Below are 15,123 nucleotides of genomic sequence, written 5' to 3'. Positions count from 1 at the left end.
GTTGGAGAACACCATTTCTCGGTGGACACCTCGAGGAGTAACAGGTTGAAACTGCAGAGGAAGGGACATGACTCCTTGAGAGTCATTCATGGGCACCACAGTCCCTGCACTGGAGACTCGTAGGATAGGACATGCTGGGGCAGGAAGGGCTCTGCTCTGTATCAGGCAATGTGGTTTGGAGCCCTGGTAATGCCACTGTAGCAGGGTGACTTTCTGGGCAAGTCACTTGCCCTCTCTAAATCTGGACCCCCTCTGTCTATAAGAAATGAGCAATGGTATCTGTCATGTGGCATTGTAAAGATCCAGTGTGTTCCCGAAACACCTACTGGTCCTATGCCCCTTCCCCCTTATGATAACCCTTCACTTGCCCATTATTCAGAACCTTGTTGTTAAGGCGATTTGGAACTTCAAACACATTTACTGATAAAAGCCAGTAACCCTCAGCTTCAAGAAATCTGGCCCCAACACCATAAGCCTATCTACCGTCCTCTTTCTCTCCGCACCACCCCCATTCATGGACTGGACTTTCAAGTCATGATGGGTTCCTCTGCTGCCTTCCAAACACTTCCCAGCTTCTCTCCCACAAACTTCTACTCCTTCATCCTGGAATCTCACACCTCTGCTTAGAATCATCCAGCAAATCAATATCCAGGTGAAATCCAAATCAAACTCCTCTGTTCCATCATGATCTGTTCAGAACTGATTTCTCTCTCATCTGAATCCGTATTGTACTTCATCTAAGCTGGTCATATGAGCTTTATAATAAAGGTCACAACATACTGCTTTTTGTAGCTGTCATAATGAGAATGTCATTTTTTTCCTTTTTTTTTTTTTTGAGAGAGAGAGCTCACGCACACAGGAGCGGGAGGTGGGATGGGGGGGAAGTAGAAGGAGAGGGAGAATCTGAAGCAGGCTCCGTGCTCTGTGCAGAGTCAGAGGTTGGGCTTCATCTCACCACCCTGAGACCATGACCTGAGCCAAAATCAAGATTTGGACACTTAACTGACTGAGCCACCTAGGTATCCCAGCAATGTCGTATTCTTATATCCCTCACACCGTTCCATAACCGTCTGTTCTCGAATAAATGAACCACCACAGCTTCATTCGCTGAGTGCGTGCTATATGCCAGACAGCGTGCTATGCCGTTCATGGGTATTTCCTTACGTAATCATCACAGCAAAGTTTTTGAAAATGTATTACGATCCTCGTGTTCTGTAGGGAGCTAAGGCTCAGATGGCACAAGTAATTTTCCCAAGGTCAATTATCCAGAAAAACGAGCAATGATTCCAACCTGGGGATGTATAACTCCATGCCCTATGTCCTTTCTACTTCCCAGGAGAGATATTTCAACCTAGATTGAAAGTCAATGAATAAAGTAAATGAATAAAGCTAAAGTCAAGTACTGGGGACATTTGCAGCCTCAGGTTTGGGTGCGACTTTCCTCAATGTCCCAGGTAGACAGATGACCTCAAGGCTGCTCCTTCTCTTACCAAGGGAAGTAGACCCAGGAAAGCGGAGTCCAAATTTGAAGTCTGCAGGCTGCAGAAAATGTTTCCTCCACTAGAGGACTCCCTCTCCCTTAGGCAAAAAGGGCCGCTTTAAGGAAGGTCCTGGCCAGGGATCCAGTTATTGCCAGCCTGCAGGGGGCTTCACTCCACCGACCTGAGGCTCAATCCATTTTGCCGAAATCCCTGGGTCTCTGCAGAGCCTGGCCAGCCTGTGAATCCCTAGGGCAGTGCCCCAAGCTGGAGCAGTGGGAGGACAAGCTACTCCCCCTACCCCAAGTTTTCACAGTCACACCCTGGGCTCCCTGGAGATGCTTTGGTGTAAGCCCTGGGCTCATTTGGGGGTCCCTTGCATAAACTCAGGATATGTGGGGCAGGGGCCAGAATAGTAAACCTTCCTCCCTGGAGAAGCAGAACCCCATGTGGGTATCTAGCAGTGCATTCCCCAACTGCCAGCCTGGCCCGCTCCCGACCCTGAGCCCTCTGCAAAGGATGGCAGTGAAAGTGGTCCATGGACACCTCACTTTGGCAGGCTCTGAGGGCCTGCCGCCAAAGTAGGTTTTGCTGAGAGGAGGAGGGGGGTACCCGGGGGAGTAGTGAAGCGCCATTTTGGTTGAAAATAACTTGAAGAGAGGTGTGAACTACCTCTCTGTGGTGGCTGTGCAGTGCGGGCAGCTGGGAACTTCCTCTCCTCACCCCTTCTCTCCAGCTGGGAAGAGAGGGGTTTCTGCAGTAACCCACTGGCGTTTCCGGAGGGGACTCTGGGATGGGGCTGGAGGTGAGGACTCAATGATGCATTTTGATCAATAGGAACGCCTCTGAAGTGACGTTAAGTGAAAAGCGGCAAATTACTAAACCCTATCTGAGCTGTAATTACCACTACATAAAATAAAAGATTACAGTAAAGGCTTGAGAGGGATTTAGGTACGTGGTACAAAGGCCTGACGATCCACCCTCTCCTTTTTTAGATTTGTTGATTTAGTTAAATTATGTGTTTAAAACGTGAGGATAAAAAGATGAGTGTAAATGGAGTTATAGAACATTTCCAGGGACTTCACCATGTCCTGAAAGGTGGTGTCGGAAGTAGGACAGGCAGCTGGACCTGAGAGCTCGGGATGGAGAAGCTCTAGCTCAGAGCAGCCCAGAGAATGAACTCGGGGTTCGAGCCCCCAGAGGGGACAGAGGCGAACTTACTTGGCCCTGAGCGGCCATCCACTATGTACTGTACGTCAGAACATTTTGCTATAACGACCACCCCGCCCTCTCCATCCTGCGGACCCGCCGAGCGCCCACTTCGAAGGCGTCGTACTGGGTCTTGGAGGGAACCAGGCGGCAAAGGGCAGGCCCGGCAGCAGCCGGGTGAGGCGGCCGGGGCATTGTTTCAGCCCCTCGGGTAGGGTCCTGCAGGGGGAGGGGAGGTGGTGTGTCCTCGGGACCCGCCCCGTAGCCCTCCCAGGGGACTCGTGCATCAGCGCGTCCCAGCGCTGGGGCTTTGTGAAGTGTCGTGAGTCACCATGGAAACCCAAAGGAACGCGGAGAAGGGCGCCAGGGGGGTCGGCGGGTTCTCGGGCCTCACTGTCCTTCCCCTCTCGGACCCCAGCCCTGCAGCAGGGCCTGTTGGGAGTTGTAGTCCCACGGCGGCGGCCGCGCGCGGCGGCGAAGATGCGGGGCGCCGCCTGTCCCCGCCTCCCCCTAACCTGCTAGCGCGAGGTGGGGAGCACTGGGGAGGAGGCGTCGGGTCGGTGATTGGCCGAGGCCGCCTCCAGCCCCCACCCACGTCCCCTCCCCAGCTCCCGGCTTCCGACTCCAGCGCCCCGCGCGCTAAGGCGGCGATCGAGCGAGCGCGCGTGCAGCCGCCGCCGCCCCGAGCACCCGCAGCTCCCGCGCCGCGGCGAGACAGAGGAGAGACGGACCGACCGACGGATCCTCGCAGCCGCAGCATCCCGGAGGAGTGCGTGATGGCGGGGCGGGCGGTGGACTTATTCTTCCCGGGCTGGGACATCCTTCTCACGGCCTCTGTTTCTCTGGGAGGCGCACAAAAGGGCAGGGACAGGGGTGCGCCCAGGGGCCCGGCCGCAGGGGACGCGGCGGGAGGTGTGGTTTGGGATTGGGGCGGCCGACGGGGCTAAACTGGGGCCCGAATCCGGCGCTCTTTGTACGCCCACAGAGCGCCGTGCAGTGCCTTGCTCATAGTAGGCGTTTCATGTGTGCCCGAGGGATTGCAAAGAACTGGGGTGAGGAGACGGCTTGGTCGAAGGGGTTTCACTCTTGGCACACAGTAGGCGCCTAACCTCGCTCGTCGAGGTGCAGTGAATGGCTGGAAGACTGGGCGGGGGCTTCCCTGGCTACGGGCCCGTCATGCCCGAGTCCCTAGATCGTCGCTGCCTCTGGCCCCCTGCTACCACCCGTACGACACCCTGCGTCTGTCTCGCCTGCGGGTTGGGATTTGCTCAGCCTGGACCGGACCCGACGGCCCGTTCCACCCGTCTGGCTAACGCAGCGGTCGCCTAAGGACGATTCGCCTGCCGTCTCCGAGGCACCTGCCTGAACCACAAAGGCCGCCTGTGGCTGCCCGGCTCAGAGCGAACGCCGAGCTGGGTCCCTTCTCTGGAGCCCAGTGAGGGAGCTTTCCCCGCAGCATCGATCTTGGCGGGCGACAGACATCGACGCCCCAGGCCTGGGGAGGGGCAAGAGCCTGAGCCAGAGAGAAGCTGAGATGGGGAAAGGCGGACGCGGAGGCCTCCGTCTGAGTAAAGATGGGGAGATGGGGAAGCTGGGTGGGGACAGGTGGACTGGGTCTGGGTGGAGGGGGAAGTGGAGACCAGGGTTTGAAGAGGAAAGAGAGGGGGCGGGGGGGGCGGGTCTGAGGAGGGAGGGAAGGAGTGCTGTGCAGGTGGCGCGAGGCGGGGCGAGTCGGGGCTGATGAAGAATGAGGATGGGAGGAGAGATGCTGGAGGGTGGAGACCGCCGGGGTTTGAGGAGGGTAGACGCCTGGGAGGAGGAGACCCGCGCCGGCCGGGGGGAGGGTCTCTCTGGGGAGGGAGGTCTCCCAGGGGAGGAAGGTCTCCGGCGAACGGAGGGGTGGGCGGCTGGGACGCGGGTCTCGAGCCGGAAGACCCTCGGCTCGCGATGTGGAGCCTGGCGGTCCAGGTGGCCAGCTGGGCGTGGCCCTTGTACCGGGGACAGACCCGGGAGACTGGGCTGAGCTGTCCCCACCAGGAGCTTTGTCTCCCGGCCTGACACAGCCCGTAGGGACTCTGCAGGTTTTTGCGATAATCCGCAGCGCCTCAGGCACACCCCTTTCTTCTCGGAGCTGAAAGGCTTGGTCCAGTGGCAGATGCTGGCTGGGAGGCGAGACGGGGGACGTCTCCCGCCGAGAGACCGGGAGAACAATAGCCGGCACTGGAATCCACCCGACCCCGAACGAGGGCCCCCCCAGAACTCGAGTGTGCAGTTTTCTGGTGCCGAAAATGCTCCCGTAGAAATCTCAGGGCATGCTCTCGTTTTTTGGGGTTTGTGTTGGGGCATCAAGTCCCGCTGTTAATTCCCTGGTGTGAGTCTCACGTCCCCCCAGAAGGGGGGGGCGGGCAGAAAGCCGCCACCACAGGTTTTGGTGCCTGCTGGCCTCGGCGCCGCCGCCTGCCCCTTGCTGTTGACCAGCAGCCCAGACGTGGAGTGGTGGCCCTGCGGTGACCTGGAGGTTGGCTCGGTACAGGGTGAGCTCCTGAACCGTGGGCTTTGTCTGCTGAGGCTGGCCACGTCTAAGGTCTGCTGTGTGTTCAGAGAGGGAGCAGTCAGGGTTGGTGCCGATTGTGTGCTAAAATCCAGAGAAGTGGTTTTGGAGATTACCCGCCAAGGGTGCGGCTCCTGGTTTTTAGAGCCTGCCTGGGGCGGAGACACTAAAGCTTCCCATTGCCAGTGACCACACCCAAGCCAGAGTGTCCATCCTTTGCAGATTTTGCCCATATTGTCTGCTGACCTAAGACGGAGATGGTTCTGTGATAGGAGGTGGCTGCTTGCCCATGGGAAAGCAGATGAACAGAAATGGAAGCACAAAACAGGGATTCAGCAGAGCTTTCCGTGCACTCATAGTCTTGCTGGCTGTGTAAGCATCTTTCATGGCAGCCTGCAGCATCTTGACATGTGAAAGGCTTGCCCAATCCTAAAATTCTGGTTTAGAGGTTTTCTTTGATCATTGTTTAGCTTATATTAAACGTGACTCTTTAGCATAAGGTTTATACTTTTAAATTTCCGCTCATGTAACAAAAAGGTGGGGAGGGAGGGCAAGGCAGAAGCATTTTCATTCCAAGAGTGAAGGAAGCATGCATAAGACAGAGCATCACAGGACTAATCATTGTAACTTATATTTGCCATTCAGTTTAATGATGAGCCTTTGGCTCTGTCTAGCCTTGAAACCCATTAACCAGGTTGATGCATAAGGGCGATGCATAAAGCTGTGATGTCACTGTTGGCTCTTGCCCAGAACGTTCGATAGTTGCTAACCTGAAGTCCTCCTCTCTGGGCTGTACCGAGTGGCCACAGGAAAGCAAGTAGACTATATCTTGCTGGTTTTCAAGGATGGTGTTTTGAGGCGGTGCCTCTCAGAATTTACAAACCTGGTCTGAGAGGCTTAGCTGGAATGTTGTTCATTGGCTGTTTCAAGCTAAGTTAATAGACTAGACCTGTCTATCTCTAGAGTAGATGCAAACCAGGAATCTCAATATTAGAAAACCTAAAATCTGACATGAAGGTTTTTTCTCATGAAAAAGCTCCAGTAGGAAATATTTTTATGTCATTACCCAAGGGGAAAAGTTTCAGGAAGAATTGTTTTGTTGGTTTATTCTTTTTGAAAGAATTTGATGGGTTTGTTTAAGGGTGTAATCCTGTCAAGCACTGTGTGACCATCCAACCCAATATTTTCCTCCCGGGGAGTCCGTAGATGAGGAATGCCAGTATGACCAGCCCATTTCTACAGGGAAATTGGAAAGAAAGCAACATCCCCCTCCTACCTCCTATGAAAATGTCTGGGAGACAGAGTCCAGAAGGGAGAGGCAGGTGATCCCAGAATTCTGGGGTGCCATTGTTATCTCCCATCCCCCTGACCTTGGGGACCTCAGCTAGGCAGTATATACACAAGATGCTCTTGGGGGCGCCTCGGTGGCTCAGTTGGTTGAGTATCCGGCTTCTGGTTTTGCTCAGGTCGTAATCTCCAGTGGGTCATGGGATTGGGCCCAGCGTTGGGCTCCATGCTCAACTTGAGATTCTTTCCCCCGCCCTCCTCCTCCCCCTCTGCTCCATCTCCCTGCCTGTGTGTGTGTGCTCTCTCTCTCTCTCTAAAATAAATAAACAAATAACATCTTAAAAAAAAAAAAGATGTCATAGGACATGAAAACCTGGCTGTTTTCAGCAGAGCCTCTCCAAGATGGAGATGTAAGCCGGGATAGTTTCAACATGCTGAATGCACTGGGTGTTTCCACCTATGGGAACAGCCATGCAGCAAGGCAAGTGTACAGAATTGGCCACAGTTAAGCTTGGGGACTTGGCATAGGCTCCGTCTGTGGTATACCCCCACCTCTCTCTGCTCTTCTCCCATGGATATCTGGGAATTTTCCCTTCTTAATAACAGCTCCTCTGACCCAGGATTCAGCATGATCCTACATTAGCTCCAGGGAACTGGAGGCCAAAGGCCGTCACCACTGGACACCTCTCTGGGGTAAGCTAGGATTTAGATAATTATACAGAACCAGAGAAGTCGGTATTATTAGAAAACAATAAACAATATTCTATCAGATTCTGATAGAATCTGATCCTGTTCTTTTTTGTTTTCTGAGCTATCAGAATCTCAGAAAAGTCTTGTAAGACTTAGTTCACAGGATCCTATAGGAGAACAATAATACAGAAAATCTTTGTCAGTGTGAAAACCTGTAGGAAGAAGTTGGCGTAATGTGAAATCGAATGAGAATAACAAGAAAGGTGTTTGATTTTATTGCACTGTTAGTGAATAAAAGAAATAATTTCAGAATCACTTTACCTTCAATTTTTTTTAATTTAATTAATTTCAGAGAGAGCTTGAGCTTGAGTGGGGGGAGGGGCAGAGGAAGAGAATCTCAAGCAGACTCTGTGCTGAGCAGGGAGCCCCAGGCCAGGCAGATCTCACAACGCTGAGATTCGACCTGAGCCGAAACCAAGAGTTGGTCACTCAATCAACTGAGCCACCCGCCTTAAATTTTTTATTATGAAGATGAAAGAAAAGTTCAAATGCTGTTATATGAATCTTTAATGAAATTTGATATTTTTGTATAAAGCAAACACATATACTTTAACAAGAGAAATTCACGAAGGGATATTTATGATTTCTTTTATTTCAGTCTTTGAAACTTGTTTAACTTAAAAGAAATAAATTTAACTGTAGAATCCTCTGAGCCCTCATGCTCTCCCATTTTTGAAAGATTGTATTTACTTATTTGAGAGAGAGAGAGCCAGGGGTGGGGGAGGGACAAGCAGACTCCCCACTGAGCGTGGAGCCCCGAAGCCAGGCTCGATCCCAGGACCCTGAGATCATGACCTGAACAGAGGTCAGACACTTAACCAACTGAGCCACCCAGATGCCCCCCTTATACCCTCCCATCAATCAGCCTAGTTTGGCCCTTGTTCCTGTGCTCCTGCCTGGACCCTCTTCTTACAATCCAGACTCAGAGGCAACGTGCACAGGAGGGACGGCCTGGGCCTGAGCCAGAAAACCAGGGGCCAAATACCCACTCTGCACTTTCTGTCCATCTATCCTTAGGCGAATTACTTTTCTCTTGGGGACTCAGTTTCTTCATCTATACAATGAGGATTATCTGAGTTATTGTTTATATAGCATTGAGAGTAGTGCCTGGCACCTGGTAAGTGCTCAACAAATCTTAGTTATCACCATCGTCACAATCTTCCCCAGAATATGCCCACAAAACAGCATTTAGATTCCCCATTTAATCTTTTTTTCTGATTTTTTAAAAGTAATCTCTGTGCCCAACGTGAGGCTCAACTCACAACCCTGAGATCAAGAGTCGAATGTTCTACTGACTGAGCCAGACAGGTTCCCCTTTTTTTGTTAATTTTTTTCTCCATTTAATCTTTCATTGCAAGGGGCCAGGGCAGGCTGCTGTGGGGTATCCACAGTGGGAACAGAAAGAATAATCAGGACCCCCTTATGAACTGCCACCCTTGCAAATAGTAGGAATAGCTCTGTGCTGAGTCTGAGCCTCTTTAAGCACAGCTGTTTCAGCAGCTGAGAACTCGCAGTTAAGAATGTTCCAGAAGTGCTCTGATTCCCGCTTTGCCAAATCATCACCATGTGTGGAGCTGGCCTGGCATCTCACCTGCTCCTACACCATCTAAAAGAATAATCTGACACCTGTAACCGGCAAGGTGCTGCTCCCCCGAGGTTGTTATGGTTTTCGTGTGGGAAAGAGCGGTCATGTTTGGTTGAGGGCAATTTGTTGGGAATAAAAATATCTCGGATTTTTCAGCTAAGAAATAAACTCAGCACCACAGAATGACTTATTTAACAAACGCTTTCAAAGCATTTACTCCGTGCTAGGGGTTGTTCTAGTTCCTATGAGTTAAGTACTGTTATTATCCCCCATTTACAGTTGAAATAACAGAGGTACAGAAATGACCCAGCTAGAGCAGTGGCAGAGCCAAGTTTTAAACCCAAGGAGTCTACTTAGAGTCTGTGTAAGTCAGGGTTCTCCAGAGAAACAGAACCAATAAGGATTGGCCTACACGATTATAGAATGTGCCAAGTCTGATAGGTATACAGTAGGCCAACAGGCTGGAAACTCAGCCAGGAACTGATGCTGAGGCCTCTTTTTTTTTTTTTTAGAGAGGGAGAGAGAGGGGAGGAGAGGGTAGAGGGAGAGAAAGAATCTTAAGTAGGTTCCACACTCAGTGCAGAGACTTGACTTGGGGCTCGATCTCACGATCCTAAGCTCCTGACATGAGCTGAAATCAAGAGTCAGGCGCTTCACCGACTGAGCCACCCAGCGCCCTGATGTTGAGGGTCTTAAGGCAGAATTTCTTCTTCTTCAGGGAAACCTCAGTTTTTCTCTTAAGGCCTTTCAACTGATTGTATGAGACCGACCCATATTAATGAGGAAAATCTCTTTAACTTAAAGTCAACTGATGATAGATGTTAACCACGTCTACAAAATACCTTCCCAGCAACATCTACAGGTGAGAGTCTGATTGAATAACCAGGTACGAGAGCCTAGCCAAGTTAACGTCAAAAACCAACCATCACAGAGTCTATGCTTTTGAACACTACTCCAAGCTAAGAACCTTAGCTGGTGGGTGTAAAGTTTACAGTAAATAAAAGAATTTTCCAATGGGCTATTCATTACAAAATGATTCTCCTCGCCTTATTTCAAATAGTATTTGGACCTGCTTTTTGGTCCATGTAGCTTCCAGCACGAAATACCACTCCGAGTGAGCATTCAATAATATTGAAAGAATGGCTGAATGATTTTGATGATATTTTCCAGTCATTGAGACCCCTGACTCCCCATTTAAACTTAAAATCATTTGGCTCAAGTGTGGTTGAGGTTTTATGAATGACTAGATTCTCTTGGAAAAAGAAGAGTAGCTGCCTTTTGCATTGAGCGTGGTGTCACTCCCCACCCCCAACACCTGTGCATTTTCACGGCTCAGCAAAGTTTTTTGGGTCTGTCGCTGTCTCAGCTCCCTGTGAATGTGTCTTCCACACATCAGCAGTGCCCAGTCCTCAGCCACACCATCTTTGTGTCACCCCCGTGTCCACTGACAGGCAGCCTCTTTGTTGATTTCAAATCCACCATGGGCTCACTCTAATTTCTCAGGCTTTGGGTCTTTATTCTCCCTGCTTTTGTCTGGTCCTGTCCTTGCCTTTGTCCCTCTGCAGAGCATGACCCACTATTGACAGAGAAGCCCTCTCCTTTCTCATTTTTACTACTTCATCCAGATTTCTGTCTTTGTGGATTGATAGGTTCATTCTGTTATAAAATTCAAACACAGCCTCTGATTTTTTTATTTAATGTGTTTTAAGCTCTGTTTCCAAAACATGTGAAACTCAACTTTAATGAAATTACTTGGATTATTCTTTTGGAGGGTGAGGTAGGTGAGGGTGTATTTTTAAAATATTTTTAAACTCTTTAGTGAAATATAATAGAAATACAGAAAATATACAAACCATATGTGTGTAGCTTAATGAATTTTTGCAAACTAAACATATCCATGTAATCAGCACCAGACCAAGAAATAGATTACCAATACCCCCAAAGCCTCCCCCTCCCCACTTTTAAAGTAATCTCTACACCCAACATGGGGCTCAAATTCACAACCCTGAGATCAAGAGTCTTATGCTCCACCTACCGAACTAGCCAGGCACCCTCCCAAAGCACCCCCCTAAGTCCCCTCCCAGTCACTGATCTTCCCCCAGTGTCACTAACCACCATGACCTCCTACAGCATAGATAAGCCTTGCCTACTTTTGAAAGTTTCACAAATGGAATCATTATAGTGGACACTCTTTCGTGAGTGGCTTCTTTTGCTCAGTGTTATGCTCGTTGGATTTCATTTGCTCATTTTCATTGCTGTATATTGTTCCACGGTATAAATGTACCATATTCACTTAGCCATTATGTTGTTAATGGGTATTTGGGTAGTTTCCAGCTTGGCGCTATCCTGAATAGCGCTGTTGTGACTATTCTAGTACGTGTTTTATTCGTGAACATATGTGTGTTTCTGTTGGGTATATCCTTAGGAGTGGAATGGCTGGGTCAAGGGTTTGCATATGTTATTTTTTAGTAGACTGTGCCAAATAGTAAGATTAATGGTGATTTAAAAACATTTTTTAAAAGATTTTTTTTTAAAAGACACTCTGAGGGATGCACTGCTGTGATTAAACCATTTTTAGAAACCCAAGAGCTGGCATCATGTCGTGGCTTGATCAGAGTTTGGTTTCCAATTCTTATTCTTCAGCAAAAAAATAGAACTTGAAGCTGTGTCTGATTCCACAGTAGCTGAAATGAACATTTTTAAACTAATGGTTGTGGTTCAGCCTTAGTCTTGCTACAGCAATTTCCTTACTCCTGTTCCTTAAGGAAAAGATGAGAATCAGATTATAATTGTAGCATGGGTCCAAGGATCATTCCAGAGATGTCCTATCAGCCTTGAACAAGATTAACCAGTGATTTTTTTAACTATTTTGCGTTTCTTGTATTGGGTCAAATAGCAATTTTGAATTGTGTCGCGTCTGTGGCTTACAAAAATCCCTCAAAGGGTGGCAGCTTGGAATCACAGAGTTCAGATTTCTTATTTGAGAATTAGAATTATAGTGTATACCCCCCCTTTTTTTTTGCAGGTTTCTAAAAAGATTTAAAATGGACATGATTTTTACAACTGGATTATAATGGAAAAAAGCCTCTGCAACTATTGAAAACCAATAGAGATGAGGCACAAAGATAGAGCAGTAGCGTTCAGATTGTGGCTATAAGGCAGACCCATCTCATCGCCATGGCTGGTCTTTGTTGTTCTATGAGAGATGGCAGCGGTAAACATGGCCAGTGTAGATCACGGACAGCAGTTTAGGCGTGATTACGGGATGATGGTAATGAAACACGGGCCACCAAGGGAGCACGACAAGACAGTCACGAATTCCTAATTCTGCAGGTTTTTCCTTAAGGGACCCATTCAGAGCCCAGGTTCCTGAGAAAGACTTTTTTCCTGTCACGTGGCCGGCAATGTTTGTATCCGTCCTCATACAATCAAGTGAGCGAGGCAAGATTTATCGTGGCTTTAAAACCTAGGTTTACTGCTTGGACTCCGAGTCCTTTAAGCACTTAGATATAATACAAGATTCAATTTGTACTTTAAAATGTATAATATTCCGGGGAGCCTGGATGGCTCAGTCGGTTAAGCATCTGCTTTCCACTCAGGTCATGATCCTGGGGTCTTGGAATCGAGCCCCACATGGGGAAGCGGGGAGCCTGCTTCTACCTCTCCAGACTGCCTCTCCCTCCGCTCATGCTCTCTCAAATAAATAACTAAAATCTTAAAAATAAATAAATAAATAAATAAAATGTATAATATTCTAATATTTAATCAATTATAAATACCTCTAGACCGTTTTGCTAGTAAAGCTAATGTAATGATCGCTTGTTCTGTCAAACCTTTTCCATATGCTCACATAATTTTTACTGAGTTGTAACCACAACATGGATACCGGTTCGTATTCTGTTTTTTCACTTGACATTAAAAAAAAACTTTTTTTATGTCTCTACCTAATTTAGAAATGTAAACTTTTAAATGGCTGCCTGCCATTCTATTAGAAGGTACACTATTAGATATATTTTTAAAGATCTTATTTATTTGACAGAGAGAGAACGAGTGCGCGTGCACAAGTGGAGGGAGGGGCAGAGGGAGAGGGAGAAGCAGGCTCCCCAGTGAGCAGGACCCTGGGATCAAGACCTGAGTGGAAGGCAGAAGCTTAACGACTGAGCCACCCAGGCACCCCATATACCATTTAAGCATTTACTTATTGATGAACTTTTAGATTATGTCCAATTCTTTTCTATTATTTTAAATACCGTTCACATCTTTGTGAAATCACATACATGATTTTATCACCCAGCTGATACGTTTGTGAGAATTGAGGTTCCCTTAAAAAGAGTTTTCGGTGTGCGTTTTTAATCATAAATACAATTTCAATCATAGTACCTGGTAGTTTGTACGTAAAGACAAATGCACAAATGTATGTTAATTTCTTGATTTAAGGACCAACTTCACAAAGTTCCCTGATTGCTTTTTTTTTTTTTAAGATTTTATTTATTTATTTGACAGAAATAGGAAGAGCCCCCGAGAGAGGGAACACAAGCAGGGGGAGTGGGAGAGGAAGAAGCAGGCTCATAGTGGGGGAGCCTGATGTGGGGCTCATCCCATAACGCCGGGATCACGCCCTGAGCCGAAGGCAGACGCTCAACCACTGTGCCACCCAGGCGCCCCCCTGATTGCTTTCTAAACAGTCTTAGTTAGCAAGTTGGTCATCAAAGAATTTGTGTAAATGTAGGCATAAAATGGTTTGAGATGATCGGTCATTAAAAACAGGGCTGTGGTAATAATTTGGAGGGCAAAGGACCCCGAGTAAAGCCGATTTTCATCAATAAATTCTGTAAAACTGTGCAGTTTCTTAATAGCAAAGAGCACCAAAGTCGGCCATCGTGAAAGACAGGACATGGTCTCCACGTAGTGGAGGGATCATGAAGTTATCGGGAGCACTCCGTACTTGGTTAAATCGTAAATATTTGGGAGTAGAACGCAAATAGCCAGGAACCGGAAATGAATGTTGGAGAAGCCTGACAGGTGAGAGGTTTACTAACCACGCGGTAACAGTACTCGCGCGGAGCTGTTATTTGCGATAAGCTGGAACCTCTTCTCGCGTTATTTCCTGAGTGCCTGCGAGGCTCAGAGCAATTTCCGGGGAGGAGCTTGCCCATGGGAGAGAGATGGGTTTGAATCCCGACTCTGCTACTTTCTAGGGGTGAGAAACCTCTGGCAAGAGTCAGTCTCCCCAAGCCTCGATTTTCTCGTGATTTACAAGAATGTTTGTCTGTGAAGAGGACTAACGGCATTCATGCGTGGAGCCTGGTGGGTGCGTGCGGGCCGAGCACAGTAAGCAGAGCTAATGGAAGTCTCTAGGTGATAAGTTCGGTACTTGGAGATACGTAAAGGTATGTGAAAGTATGCTCAAAGCTCTGTGATTGTCAAATGAACGGGCCGGACGAGATGATCATTGGTGCAGAGGTAATAGAGACCACACATGAAATTCAGTCCAAATGGTTTCGTTCCCTCTGTCCAGTGAGGAAATGGAGAGTAGGTGCTATAGATGCTAACCGACAGCTTTGATGTTCTGTGACAGCCATACTGTGTCTCTGCCGGGAGTGTGTCACGATGTCGTACCCCTGAAACCTGCAGGCTGCAATTGGGCACTATCAGAATGAAAACGGCACACACCCTTTCACCCAGCAAGACCACTTCTAGGAATTTATCCTAAAGATCTGCATGCATAGGTGCACGATGAGAAATACAAAGGGTTATTATTGCGGCATTATTTATACTAGCGAAAAATTAGATCGAATCTAAATTCCCATCATTGGAGAGCTAGTTAAATACATTCTGATACATCCTTGCAAAGAAATATTATACAGCCATTAAGAAAACAAGGCATGGGGCGCCTGGGTGGCACAGCGGTTAAGCGTCTGCCTTCGGCTCAGGGCGTGATCCCGGCGATCTGGGATCGAGCCCCACATCAGGCTCTTCTGCTATGAGCCTGCTTCTTCCTCTCCCACTCCCCCTGCTTGTGTTCCCTCTCTCGCTGGCTGTCTCTATCTCTGTTGAATAAATAAATAAAATCTTAAAAAAAAAAAAGAAAAAAGAAAACAAGGCAGATGTTTCTGTTCTGATATACAACAACCTCCAATTTATATCACAATGGAAAGAAGGCAGGCAGAGCAATATTTAATGCATGCTGCTCTTTGTGCAATACAAAATAGATACATAGATGCTTAAATATGCATAGATTGTCCATGCAAAGAAACTATGAT

The 15,123-nt window shown here is 48.2% G+C and overlaps 1 protein-coding gene across 1 annotated transcript in view; it reads left to right on the top strand.

The window, feature by feature from the left end:
- Positions 1 to 3,336: 3,336 nt before the first annotated feature.
- DPYSL5 (dihydropyrimidinase like 5) overlaps positions 3,337 to 15,123 on the top strand; it is an 89,102-nt gene continuing 77,315 nt past the window's right edge. Inside the window, exon 1 of the mRNA XM_026520519.4 lies at positions 3,337 to 3,456. The gene's annotated coding sequence lies outside the window, so the exon portion shown is untranslated. The remainder of the gene's footprint in view (positions 3,457 to 15,123) is intronic.

This window comes from Ursus arctos, unplaced genomic scaffold, assembly GCF_023065955.2.
Source record: "Ursus arctos isolate Adak ecotype North America unplaced genomic scaffold, UrsArc2.0 scaffold_8, whole genome shotgun sequence".
In the NCBI taxonomy this organism is placed as follows: Eukaryota; Metazoa; Chordata; class Mammalia; order Carnivora; family Ursidae; genus Ursus; species Ursus arctos.
This window is presented reverse-complemented; position numbering and strand designations above follow the sequence as displayed.